Below are 14,369 nucleotides of genomic sequence, written 5' to 3'. Positions count from 1 at the left end.
CCACACGTTTTAATAAGCTTTTATTTATTTATTTCGTTTATTTTATTCCTTCATTTATTTATTTTACATAACGGCTTTTCAGAATCGCGGCGGGTCAGGAGTCAATCAGCAAACACCAAGATGACTCTTTGATTAATTGTAACTCAGTGGTTAAAATATGAACCTTATAACCTGAAGGTTGTTAATTCAAGCACCACTACTGCCAAATTGCCAAAGTTGGGCCCCTGAGCAAGGCCCTTAATCCTCAAATTTATTCAGTCACAGTTGTAAGTGTAAATGTCTGCTCAATGTCATGATTGTAAATGTAATATGGTGCCAGACAGGACGCCAGTCCAACATGATACTGGACACTTACCCATTCTGGAGTCGAGAGGGTTAAGGGCCTTAATCAAGGGCCCAACAGTGGCTACTTGGCAGAGCTGGGATTCAAACCCACAACTTTTTGACTGATAGCCCAAAGTTCTACTTACTTAGCTGCCACAGTCTCAATTAAACAAAACATCTCTGGTGTCACTAGTGATTTATTTATGCACACACATTCAATTCAATAAAGGATTAACATCAGGAATGAATTAATTCGCCAGGTATTGTTGGGAAATTGTAAATGTTCTGTTTTAGATTGTATATATGCATAATAAATGTATATGAATACAATAAATGAATCTGTTGAAAATAATTATCTGTTTACAGGTGAGGCAGAAGGTCCTGGGTTCGATCCCCAGGTGGGGCAGTCCGGGTCCTTTCTGTGTGGAGTTTGCATGTTCTCCCCGTGTCTGCGTGGGTTTACTCTGGGTGCTCCGGTTTCCTCCCACAGTCCAAAGACATGCAAGTGAGGTAAACTGGAGACACTAAATTGTCCAAGACTGTGTTCGATATAACCTTGTGAACTGATGAATCTCGTGTAATGAGTAACTAGCGTTCCTGTCATGAATGTAACCAAAGTGTAAAACATGATGTTAAAATCCTCATAAACAAACAAACAAACAGGTGAGGCTCCTCTAGCAAACAGTCAGTTACATTAAACAATTAAGAAACATGTTATTAATGACTACAGTTAAAAGACATACAGTCCCACCTGTTCACTAATTCGGTTAGCATTTAGAATAAAAACCCAGATAAAATCTTGTGGGTGCAACCTTCACCTTATAAGTCTAGTACTTTAACCACTGAGCTACAACTAACCATGGAGTCAGTTTGGTGTTTTCTGATGGACTCCTGACCGCCGTGATTCTGACCCGTAGAAAGCAAAGCCATTATGATAAATTAATAAATGAAGCACTGTCACATTAAAACAGCAAAACATCATTCCCTTATAAACATTTAATGATGGTAAATCATTTAGAATTAGAAATACCAAATAACATGTATATAAATACTTCTATAACATTAGTTTTCAAGTGAACAGCAAAATATACAATTAAATATAATTACAAGTTCAGCTTATCATTAATACAGCAGAGAACACTTTCACATGCACACACAGTCTAGATATAACACTGATTACACACATGTACACACATTATACACATTAAACACACACTGTATACAGATAACAAACAATACACACATACTCCTTCCCAATTGTTTGGAGTGAATTTACATGCATAAAACATTGCTACCCCCCTTTACACATATACACAAACACACACACACACACACACATATACACACAAAGATGACAAATTGCTGTACAGAAGACACATGCACTGTAGAACATAAACCATTTTTAATAATTCCAATGCTAATAAATGTAAATGAGAACTCATACTGCCTTGGTTTTTCACTGACTGCACACACTGAGCATTAACTATACAGATAGCGTACTGGATTATGTGGATTATGTGAGGTTGCACAGAGAATATGTATACACATACACACACACACACACACACACACACACACACACACATATATATATATATATATATATATATATATATATATATATATATATATATATATATATATATATATATATATATGGGCATTTATTACAGATATATAGGAGTTTATGAATGCTACAGGTATAGCAGCACACAGTTTTAGTAAGTGCACCCATTTTAACAAATACTATATATATATATATATATATATGTGTGTGTGTGTGTGTGTGTGTGTGTGTGTGTGTGTGTGTGTGTGTGTGTGTTAAAATGTATTTGTGCAGACATAAGACAGAAGGACAAATAAGAAAATTAAAAAAGTAAACACAAAAAAATAAGAAATGTGCTTTGCAGGCAGTTATATTGGGCAGATTTTCACCCCCGCAGTTAGGATACAACTGCAACAGCTGTAAATTAAGGTCCGATCGTTATTATTATAATCGTTATAGCACCAACGCTGCCGGATACCTGCTGTTTTTGTTAAGATTCTTCTTTTTCTAATTTTTCTCAGATAAAACAAAATTCATAGACCAAACAAAAGTTGTACAACATGATTGGCCTGATAATGGCACTATAGAATACTGTCAAACATACCCCGTAAGACGTACAGACAAAATTTCTTTCTTCTGATTACTTACACCGTAGAAAAAGCCCAAACACCATCACACAGATTCTGAGCTAATCTGCATAATATGCCAAATCACAGTCTCTAAATGATCACCCCAAATACACAAATGTGGTATCAAAGGAACCCTGAGAACTTAAACTTTAATAATTATCAAAAAAAGTTGTAATTTTTATACAGTGTTGTTGCCAGACAACACTTAAAAACATGAAGCAGCGCCAAGCATAAAGCACACATTTAATCGGCTTTAACTCAGAAAACATCACACCGATAATCACCAAACTTCAGAGGCACAGAGCGCAGGAGGTTCTTAGGCTGTGGCAAGAAAATAGTATAACTGCAGTGCTAGATGGCACTATGACATGCTAAAATAGTCTGACATGAACTTTGGCATAATGCTTCTATCCTTCTATTCTCCTTCAGGAATGGATCTACACTCACATATTGGGCCATAGTGGGCTAACCCAAGAAATCGCCACTTGGAGGTATATTTATTACCATTTTTACAATGATAATGAAGATAATGTCAGGACAGAATAATTAATGTATAATGTATAATTAATGAATCTCTTCCACACAATTAACTTCAAAGTTTTAAACTTTATGTGGTCCTGAAATTAAAAGTAAACATGCAGTCATGTTGTGTTTTGTTTGGGGTCTCTGAGACACCAGAGCCTCTTTAACAGATCACAAAACATCCTCAGATTTTTAAAATACGCTTGATGCTTCAATACTAATTTTAAGAAAACAGTGAAGGAAGAATATTTTTATATTGGTAGTGGGTTTAAAACACCCCATCGTTTATACACTTCTGTTTGAAGTCTCACTAGAATCCAGAATTAAAGCCAAAAGAATTTGATATGATTTTAGTTTCTGTCTGGTGTTGAGTTGGTACAGAATCTCCCACGTCTCTCTCTCTAGTTAATGTGGTTTATTAATTTGGTTAGTTTCATTTTAGCCACAAAACACTGAACACAGCTCATTATTGTGTTACTGAATTCTACTGGGCTCAGTCCAGATCTGATCTACGACACCTTTCACACATTATAAATAATACTTTAAATACAGCAAATAAAAACCTAATCGATTTATTTACAAGTGAGACGTCAATCCGCTGTTGGGTTGTAAAACATCCTGTGTTTTTCCCTCTTTTGTTATTTTAAATTAATAATCTGTACAGTGTTTCTGCATTTTCATACTTATTAGAACATGCAGCATAGCAGGTTATAAAAGCAGGAAGCAGCCCATTGTCAAGAATATTTCATTTACTGGCCAATCCCAACCCTTGCAGCACAACTAATATGCTCACAATATGCTTCCATCCAGTTCATAGTCCACAGTTCCATAAACTTCATGTCTTTCAGTCCTCCAGACGGAAGCTTATAAGTTCAGTCTGAGATTTTGGCCAAAATTAAGTGATCTGTCTAGATGAACCATTGTTGCTTCTTGTTATGATAGAACTCAACAAAACAGACACTCTATGTCCATTCTGTATTCAGGTCAATACCGTCCCATCCAAAACTGACCACAGTTTCACTCATTTCAGCCCTTTGTAAAACAGCCTGAGTTTGGCATCACAGTCAAAACGACACGCCTGGGCTCATTTTTATAGGTGATTTATCTGCTGCTGTGATTGATGATCCAGCGAGACGTTAGACTACAGTGGAAGAAGTGAAACGAGAACTGATTAGCATGTCATTCATGAATTTACAAGAAACTATAGCATTACTTAAACACACTAACAGGAAGTGAAACTCACTTATGGTATCTTCAGTTCTCGAGTTCCTTCGTGGCATATTTTGATCCTAAAAAAGAAGGTATAGAATATCTAAATAAGTTTAAAAAATGTGATGGTATGAAGAATCTGATTACTAAGGTATTTCACATGAGTCTACATGATTTAGTTAGCATTCAGCTTTATACATTTGTTATCACGACCGATTTCCTTCTAGTTCTGCAGTTTAATTACCTTAACATGTAGTTCATAGTGATTATGGGAACACACAGGTTCAGTTACATTTTAGCAAAATGGCAGTCATGGTTTAAGAGCTTCTGTTAATGTTCAAACATCAGAATGGAAAAAATATGGGAAAAACATTCAGCAAGTGGCAGAGATCAGCCTGACTGACACGTAGGTTTCAGCATCCTAAATAACCAATTAATACACTTATTGCGAACAGAACAGCATCTCTGAATGCATAACAGCCAAAGACCACATAACAATCCACTCCCTCAAGTGGAAAGTTCAAAATAAATATTGTCTTGTCCATTAAATCTTTATTTCTGCAGTGCAAAGCAGATAGATGTCAGAATTGAACAGTGTGAGGATGCCCATGTGGTCTCAGACTCACAAATTTGAATCTCAGCTCTGCTATCTGCAGGTCTGGTGCCTCCATGGATAAGTATCGGCTCGTCCGAGGGTGGGATTGCCGTTTGGGATAATGGAGACACGTGACTCTCCAAATGTGATTCTGAGCACCATATGAACCCACCTGGTGCAGGGGAAAAGAAGCGGTCAGTACTGCACACGTGTCAGAGCATGTGTTCATTATGGCTCTTCTCGTTCAGGAGTAAAGATCAGCATCAGCAGAGGTAAAATATGATTGGGTAATTGGATACATCTACATTAGGAAGAAGATGAAGTAAAATGCTTCATAATAAAAGAGCATTTTATCATTTAAACAGCATGTTTTGATCTGACAAAAGGTGGAATCTGATGTGGACTTTTGCTTTTGGAGCTAACTGAAAGTACGACGTGTTGTGCTTTCTGAGATGCTTTTCTGCTTCACACCAGTGAAAGGTTTGTTGTTTAAGCCCCTTTGTCAGCTCAAACCAGCCAGAACATTTTCTTCTGACCTTCCTCATTATCAAGTCGAACTTTCCCTGACTGCAGAAATACCAGAGAGCCAGCAACCTGTCTCACATTGGCAACTGCACCACATTTTTCTCTCTTCTGATGGTTGATGTATACATTAACTGAAGCTTCCGATGGTGTCCGGTTTTCATCATGCTCCTGCCACATGAGCAGCCACACCGGTGTTTCTGTTACATGTGTGTTAACATCAGCAGCAAAAACATATTTAAAAGTGATACCTGGGCCACACCCATGCAATATTCATGCAGCATCTGTTCTTGAGCTAACTGAAAAAGACCAAACGGAGCATAAAATAAATCATCCGAACACACGCAGTCCAGGTAAAAAAAATCTACAATCTGTCATAACATGGATTTACTGCAACTGTTCTTCTTGTGTGACAAAAAAAATGAACTTTTCCGACCACAAACATTTTTCACTTTGTCAAAGTGGGAGGCAACAAGTGCCAATTTCAAAGCTATTAGGTTGACGACCATAAATCTGTGATCTGAAGCTCAAGTACATCTAAGCTATGCAACAAGACAACAAGATCTCTGAATGAAAAAGTAATAAATAATAAAGAAATAAAATTAAAAAATTGAAATGGCCTAGTAAAAGTTCTGATTTAAACATCACTGCAATGTTGTGGCAGGATCTCAAACAGGTCAAAAAGGTTAAAAACTATTGGTAAAATAAGAAGTGTTTTCAGCACAGTTTTTTTCTGATATAGGGTCACGGTGGGTACAATTCACTGGGCAAAATCCAGGAAACATATTGGACAGGCTGCCATTACAGGTCTCTCTCTCACACACACACACACACACATCTGAGGCCAATTTTGTATCTCCAGTTAACCTCACTTGCATGTCTTTGGACTTTGTGAGGGAACCGGAGCTCCCAGAGGAAACCCACACAGACACGGGGAGAACATGCAAACTCCACACAGAACGGACCCGGACCGCTCCACCCGGGAATCAAACCCAGGACCTTCTTGCCGTGAGGTGACAGTGCTACCCACCGAGCCACCGTGCCACCCCCAATAGATTTATTGATCTGTGATCATTTAAAAGAAATATTTTGGCACTATTCAGGACCAGTAAAAGACCAGCACAGAATAAACCTGAGACTAATGACAGCAAGAACTCTCACTGACTCATCAGAACGAACATGTTACAACACAGACAGGAAACGGAGAACAATCGCAGCAAACATTACCTTGTCTCGCTTCTGTTTTTTGTACCTGGGTACAATATAAGTGCAGAGGCAGACGTTTAGCATCACCGAAACAATTAAAAGTGGTGACAGGATCGAATCTAGAAAACAAGACATCATACTGATTAGTACTCAAAAGAAAATACTGATACACATAATAAGTCAGTTTGATGTCCCACACTTACATGCTAAAGTCAAAGCTTCCTGAAACTGAGTTCCTGAAACTGAAATTAAAAAGTTTTAAAAAATGTTAACAATTCAAATGATTCCACCTGAGTAGAATGTATTTGTTTAGGTTGCATCTGGAATATACAAATATACAAACATTATCATTCTTACATTATTAATAAATACATTTATGAATTTTAAACATTTCTCAGCTAAAATTGATTAAGTTTTACATTTACATTTTCAGCATTTAGTAGACGCCTTTATTCAAAGCGACTTACAGTACAGTATACAATCTGAGCAATTGAGGGTTAAGGGCCTTGCTCAAGGGCCCAACAGCAGCAACCTGGCAGTGGTGGGGCCTGAACAAGCAACCTTTTGATTACTAATCCAGTACCTTAACCACTAGGCTACGGCTTAAAAGGTTGAGTCCTATGATGTTTTTCTGTATCAAAACTTAATCTAACATCGAAATTGGCGTCCAGGCTTGTCAAGACTTAGCAAGGTAAATATATGGTCAAAAGTATGAGGACACTCGTGTATGAGCATGTTGAGCATTCCAGTCCAAAACAATGAGCGATTGTTTGTGCTATTTGTGATCGGTGGGTAGCACTGTCGCCTCACAGCAAGAAGGTCCTGGGTCCGATTTTCACGTGGGGCGGTCTGGGTCTTTTCTGTATGGGTTTCCTCCGGGAGCTCCGGTTTCCTGCCACAGTCCAAAGACTTGCAGTGAGGTGAATTAAAGATACTAAATTGTCCATCACTGTGTTTGATATTAAACCTGTGAACTGATTAACCTTGTGGTATGAGTAACTACCGTTTCTGTCATGAATGTAACCAAAGTGTAAAACATGACGTTAAAGTCCTAATAATGATCACTGTTGATGGGATTTCACTTTCTGCACAAGGGAACAATCGTACTGGACCGGAGAAGCAGAAAATGTGAAAGCACATTTTATTTATATAACTGATTTTCTGAAACACGTAAACTTAGTAGTCAGGAAGGGTGTCCACATACTTTTGGTAATATAAAGAGTAAATACACAGATATGAAATGTTTTGTATTATTTTACCATTAGTTCTTTTTGAGTCAGTAAATTTGTAATGCTGCATAACGTTTTTTGTACCTGCAAGACAGAAAAACAGGGACGTGTGATTTAAATAATCAGTAAAAATCAGCTAAAGCCACTAAACCGTCGTTCCTAAATTGTTTAGACGCCACTCAGGTCTGATCTAATTAAAAGTACGTGGACACCTGACTGTGAGCTGTTTGGTTCCATCCAATTGATGTTTATTCATTTATTCATCCTGTGCCCTGCATCCACTTCTCTAGAAAGATTTTCCACTAGATTCTGGACTGAGTCCATTGGAATTTATGCCCATCTAATTAATAAAGCATTCATGAGGTCAGGTCACACTCACAATCAGTGTTCTAATTCATCCCTTACGTGTTCAGGGGGATTTAGGTAAAGGGTCTGTGCAGGTCACTGGAGCTTCCCCACAACAAACTCAATCGAACTCAGTTGGAAAGCGTTTGAATTATTTTATATAATTTTATATATATTCTTTACACCTGTTGTCAGTGTGTGTGGCTGAGACAGCTAAACCTAACAGTTATCAAGGGTGTCCAGATTCTTTTGGTCATACAGTGTATCAGTGTGTTATAATGAGAAGGCTACTTTAAAGATTAATACACAGATATAAAAGGTTTTGTATTATTTTACCATTATTCGAGTCAGTTGATGTCTGATGAGGCAGCATAACGTTTTCTGTATCTGCAAAACAGAAAAACAGGGACATGTGATGCAGAAATCGGCAATGGGTGGGTCTGGGTTCTGTGTGAAGTTGGCATGTTCTTTTTGTGTCTGCGGGGTTTCCTCTGGGAGCTCTGGTTTCCTCCCACAGTACAAAGACAGTAAGTTGGAACTGGTGAGTTAGAGATACTAAAATTATCACAAGTGTGTGTGTGTGTGTGTGTGACTGCCGACTTGTCTGCGGTGTTTCCTGACTCTCGCCTAATGAATTGGACCCACCGCAAATAAAGCCACTAGCCCAGTCGTCCAGACACTGTTCAGATGGCGCCTCCAGGTCAACAATCTAATTTAAAAAGTGTGTCTGATAAAACACATCCAAACACACTTGAGCACCTTCAGTGGGGTCTGATTCCCAGGTGGGGCAGTCCGGGTCCTTTCTGTTTTTGGTTTGCATGTTCTCCCCGTGTCTGTGTGGGTTTCCTCTGAGAGCTCCGGTTTCCTCCCACAGTCCAAAGATGTGCAGTAAGGTGAATTGAAGATACAAAATTGTCCATGACTGTGTTTGATATTAAACTTGTGAACTGAGGAATCTTGGGTAACCAGTAACTTCCGTTCCTGTCATGAATGTAACCATGAGTGTAAAACATGACGTTAAAATCCCAATAAATATCAGTGTTGATGGGATTTCACTTTCTGCACAAGGGAACAATCGTACTGGACCGGAGAAGCACTGACATCTGTTGCCAGAAAATGTGAAAGCACATTTAATTTATATAGTTGATTTTTGAAACACGTAAACTTAGTAGTCAGGAAGGGTGTCCACATACTTTTGGTAATATAAAGAGTAAATACACTGATATGAGAAATTTTTTGTATTATTTTACCATTAGTTCCATTTGAGTCAGTAAATGTCTGATGATGCAGAGTAACGTTTTCTAAACCTGCAAGACAGAAAAACAGGGACGTGTGATTTAAATAATCAGTAAAAATCAGCTGAAGCCACTAAACCGTCGTTCCTAAATTGTTTAGACGCCACTCAGGTCTGATCTAATTAAAAGTATGTGGACACCTGACTGTGAGCTGTTTGGTTCCATCCAATTGATGTTAATTCATTTATTCATCCTGTGCCCTGAATCCACTCCTCTAGAAAGACTTTCCACTAGATTCTGGACTGAGTCCATTGGAATTTATGCCCATCTAATCAAAAAAGCATTCATGAGGTCGGGTCACACTCACAATCAGTGTTCTAATTCATCCCTTACGTGTTCAGGGGGATTTAGGTAAAGGGTCTGTGCAGGTCACTGGAGCTTCCCCACAACAAACTCAATCGAACTCAGTTGGAAAGCGTTTGAATTATTTTATATGATTTTATATATATTCTTTACACCTGTTGTCAGTGTGTGTGGCTGAGACAGCTAAACCTAACAGTTATCAAGGGTGTCCAGATTCTTTTGGTCATACAGTGTATCAGTGTGTTATAATGAGAAGGCTACTTTAAAGATTAATACACAGATATAAAAGGTTTTGTATTATTTTACCATTATTCGAGTCAGTTGATGTCTGATGAGGCAGCATAACGTTTTCTGTATCTGCAAAACAGAATAACAGCAACATGTGATGCAGAAATCTACAATGGGTGGGTCTGGGTTCTGTGTGGAGTTGGCATGTTCTTTTTGTGTCTGCGGGGTTTCCTCTGGGAGCTCCGGTTTCCTCCCACAGTACAAAGACAGTAAGTTGGAACTGGTGAGTTAGAGATACTAAAATTATTACAAGTGTGTGTGTGTGTGTGTGTGTGCCCTGTGATGGACTGCCGACTTGTCCGGGGTGTTTCCTGACTCTCGCCTAATGAATTGGACCCACCGCAAATAAAGCCACTAGCCCAGTCGTCCAGACACTGTTCAGATCATTGTTCCTCCAGGTCAACAATCTAAAAAAGTATGTCTAATAAAAACGTCAAAGTCTTGGTAAGACAGATTAGATCTCAAACACAGTCAGCACGAGATTAAGCAAATTATCTAGGGGACAGGGGTAGCCTAGCGGGTAGAGCTTTGGGCTATCAACTAGAAGACTGCCGGTTTAAATCCAGCCTCCGCTATGCAGCCACTGTTGGGCCCTTGAGCAAGGCCCTTAACCCTGTCTGTTCCAGGGTGCCGTACATTGACCCTGCACTCTGACCCCAGCTTCCAAACAAGCTGAGATATGCAAAAAATGAATTTAATTGTACTGTACACGTGTTTATTTATATATGTATATATGTCTTCTACTTCTACACAGGGGTTCCAGGCTTGGGACCTGAACTGAAAGCGCACTGAGACTATTTATTAACAGCATATGTTTTATTACTCGACATCACTGTACAAACAGGAGACAGAACAAACATGTGAAGAATGAGATGAGAGCTGTGATCAGGATTGTAAAACGTCCTACATACTGAAGCAAACGGCTTCAACAGCATACGCAAGCAAGCGTGTAATAAATCAGAAGAGGGTGAACGCAATTAAATAACCATCACTGTTCCGCATTATTTACATTTTGGGACAAAGAACTGCAGGGTACAAACTCACAGCACATATCAGACCTCCGACTGGACTGCACAATGGGAAGCCTTCATCAAAAACACGATGAAACCATGAAGATCCCACGACACACCAAAACACTGGGTGCAATTCATCGCTCTGTCCGGAGGGCAATCCTGGGCACTCAGCCCACCTTTCAGAGGTAACCCAGAACCCAGAGGCCAGAATCAGATCCAGATCCACAGGACCTTTCAACAGCATTTAATGACACTTAATGTGCCAGTTTCAAATGTTTCATTCTTTCATTTATCAGACTTGTGGCTTTATTCCAGTCAGGATCCAGTCAGTCAGCTCAAGGCAGCCAAGGCAACTTTTGCATAATGGATGGAAACAAAGAACCCAAACAGGCCAAACAGAGCATGATAAACTCCTTACAAGTCAGAGACAGGAGACGAGGACCGAACCCAAGTCAACAGGTTGCATGTCTTTATGTCTTTGGCACCAACTACAACAAGGCCACCCCCAACTCAAAAAAATTATAATAAATAATGATAATGAACATAAAAAAGAAACATGCACAGAGGTTTTAACTCCAGTGCCAGTGTAATCTATAATCCCAATCAGAAAAAATTGGGACAGTATAAATATTGCAAATAAAATGAAAATGCAGTGCATTTAATTCATTTACATTTTCAGCATTTAGCAGACGCTTTTATCCAAAGCGACTTACACAGTGAGCGGAACACAATGAGCAATTGAGGGTTAAGGGCCTTGCTCAGGGATCCAACAGTGGCAACTCGGTGGTGGCGGGGCTTGAACCGGCAACCTTCTGTTTACTAGTCCAGTACCTTAACCACTGAGCTATCACTGGCCCTAATTCAACTTGTATTTCATTGCAGAGAGAATATACCCAAGATATTTAACAGAAAAGGACCATCTAGACTGTTTTCAGCAAGAAGTCCAAGGGCAAGGGTCTGTGATGGTATGGTGTTAGTTCAGTGCCCTTGGCAAAGGTCATTTACACTTCTGTGATGGCAGCACTATTGCAGAAAAGAACATTAAGATTTTAGAGCAACAAGACGACATGCTGCACACACTACAAAAGCATGGCTGCAGAAGAACAGGGTACAGGTGCTGGACTGGCCAGCCTGCAGTCCTGACCTTTCTCCAATAAGGAAAGGTTTGCAGGAAGAATAGGACAAAATAAGACCTGAAACTCGTAATTGTTCGGTGTCCTCGGTACCAAAACGTCTTTAAAGTGTTGTGAGAGGGAACGGCAATGTTACAGAATAGTAAATGCTTTACCGTCCCAACTTGTTTTGGAATGTGTTGCAGGTCAGAAATGCAGGGATTGATGTTTACTAACAAATTAAATCAAGCTGGTCAGACAAAACATGGACTATTTTGGGTTATACCACATACAGCTGTCTGCAATGAAATAAAAGTTAAAGTAAACCTAAGAAACACTGTGTTTTCAGTATTTTTTTAAATCTGCATTTTCCACACCGTCCCAACTTTTTCTGATTTGGGTTTGTATGACTCACAGGTGGGTGGTGTCGTTTTGCTTCTTTCTGTAGACGGTGAAGCCTGGGTGCCTAAACAATAAAAAAAAAAAAAATAAATAAATAAAGGTGAACAAAAAAACTATTTTTAGAAATCAGCATCAATTTTACATCACAGTGAATCCTGACTGTATTACTGCTGTAGGAAAAAGTTTGTGAACCCTTTGGAATGACCTGGATCCTTATCACCAGTATAACATAAATAAAAAAGGTGCAGAGACTTACTGGTGATGTGGTTTACTTTAGTGAAGGATGGAGCGGAAGTCGATGGATCTAAAAAAAAAATAGAAACAAAAGATTAATTGTGCTTTATTTATTTTTTATTAAACAATGAGGTAATGATAAGAAATAATATGATAATAATATAAAAAATAAGATAATAAGAAATAATAAGATAATACTACTAGGAAATAATGATGTAATAATAAAGAATTAATGAGGTAATAATATGAAATAATGAGATAATAAATGTGAAATAATAACTTATATATAATAATTAAAACATGTGAAAGAAAAGTTACACACGACTGCATTGGATTTTAATAATAATAATAATAATAATACATTTTATTTATATAGCGCTTTTCAAGATACTCAAAGACGCTTTACATAAGACAAATAATCAAAACAAATACGTACATACACCATACAAATCATAGTACAAAATCAAAATAGTACATCAACATCAAGAATAATTAAGATAAAAACAAAGAGAGCAGCATAAGACAGTTCATTAAAAATTAGCTAAATTATGAGAGAGAACAACAAATATAGAACAATTTCTTAAAATTAGACAGAAACAGGACAGATTCACATGCAATCAGGAAACTGAAAACTTTACAAGTTTTAGGATCTAGGACTTCACATTTCTGTCATGATCTAAGTATAAAAACTATTAAAAAGAATAGCAAAAATAAAAGCATTTATTTCGTGTTGTTACAAGTTAAATGCCATTTTGAATAGATGAGTTTTGAGAAGTGACTTGAATTTGGACAGGTCAGGACAATCTCGTAGGTGTTTGGGGAGAGCATTCCATAAAGATGGAGCAGCTATGGAAAAGGCCCTGTCACCCCAGGTCCAGTGCTTGGTCCTAGAGGGTATGGACAGTAGGTTAGCCTCAGAAGAGCGAAGCCTACGGGAGGGAATGTGCTGATGGAGCAGGTCGGTGAGGTAGGATGGGGCCTGATTATGGAGAGCTTTGTGAGTGAATAGAAGAATTTTGAATTGAATGCGTTGAGCAACGGGAAGCCAATTATTATTTATCTTTCATTTTACACACTGTCCTAACCGTTCTGGAATTGAGATCTGTTTTTTGAATTGGTGGGAAAAGAAAAATCTAGGATTTCATTATTCCCTGTGGACTGAAGGATGCAGCTGTAACTTCTACAAATCTCTCAACCAACTGGTGCACTGAGGAAAATTCAGTGCTTTTCACTTTTGATTTGAAAGCACGACTGCAGGGGCCAGGAGAACAAAACAAAAAATAATTTAAAGACATGTGAAAGCTATTTAAATGATTTGTTACTTACTTCCTGAACCCGGGCACTCTGAGGTCAGACGAGGAGTAGATGGAAAATAAAGAACAAAAATATGTTAATAAGTAAATACACTGTAAATATGTGAATGTCATGATACTTCTTAGATGTAAAAAAGGATTTTTGCAACTGCAATCGTGAGGCGCCTGGTAAAGGACAATCAGCTCGCTCGTCCTGGTTCCCTTGGAGTTCCCAGGAAAAGTGTGGGAAACCAGACCAGAGCGGAAAGCGTAATAAATAGATAATAGATAATGTTGTGCAGG

The 14,369-nt window shown here is 38.4% G+C and overlaps 1 long non-coding RNA gene across 1 annotated transcript; it reads right to left on the bottom strand.

Moving 5' to 3' along the window:
- Nucleotides 1-3,579: 3,579 nt before the first annotated feature.
- Nucleotides 3,580-5,623, bottom strand: LOC134335926 (uncharacterized). Its single transcript, XR_010015664.1, has 3 exons — nucleotides 5,599-5,623; nucleotides 4,265-4,310; nucleotides 3,580-4,162 (listed from the first exon to the last, which is right to left on the bottom strand). It is a non-coding gene; the product is annotated as an uncharacterized LOC134335926 (long non-coding RNA).
- Between the last annotated feature and the right edge of the window lie 8,746 nt (nucleotides 5,624-14,369).

The sequence above is a fragment of the Trichomycterus rosablanca genome, chromosome 22 (assembly GCF_030014385.1).
Source record: "Trichomycterus rosablanca isolate fTriRos1 chromosome 22, fTriRos1.hap1, whole genome shotgun sequence".
Classification (NCBI taxonomy): Eukaryota; Metazoa; Chordata; class Actinopteri; order Siluriformes; family Trichomycteridae; genus Trichomycterus; species Trichomycterus rosablanca.
This window is presented reverse-complemented; position numbering and strand designations above follow the sequence as displayed.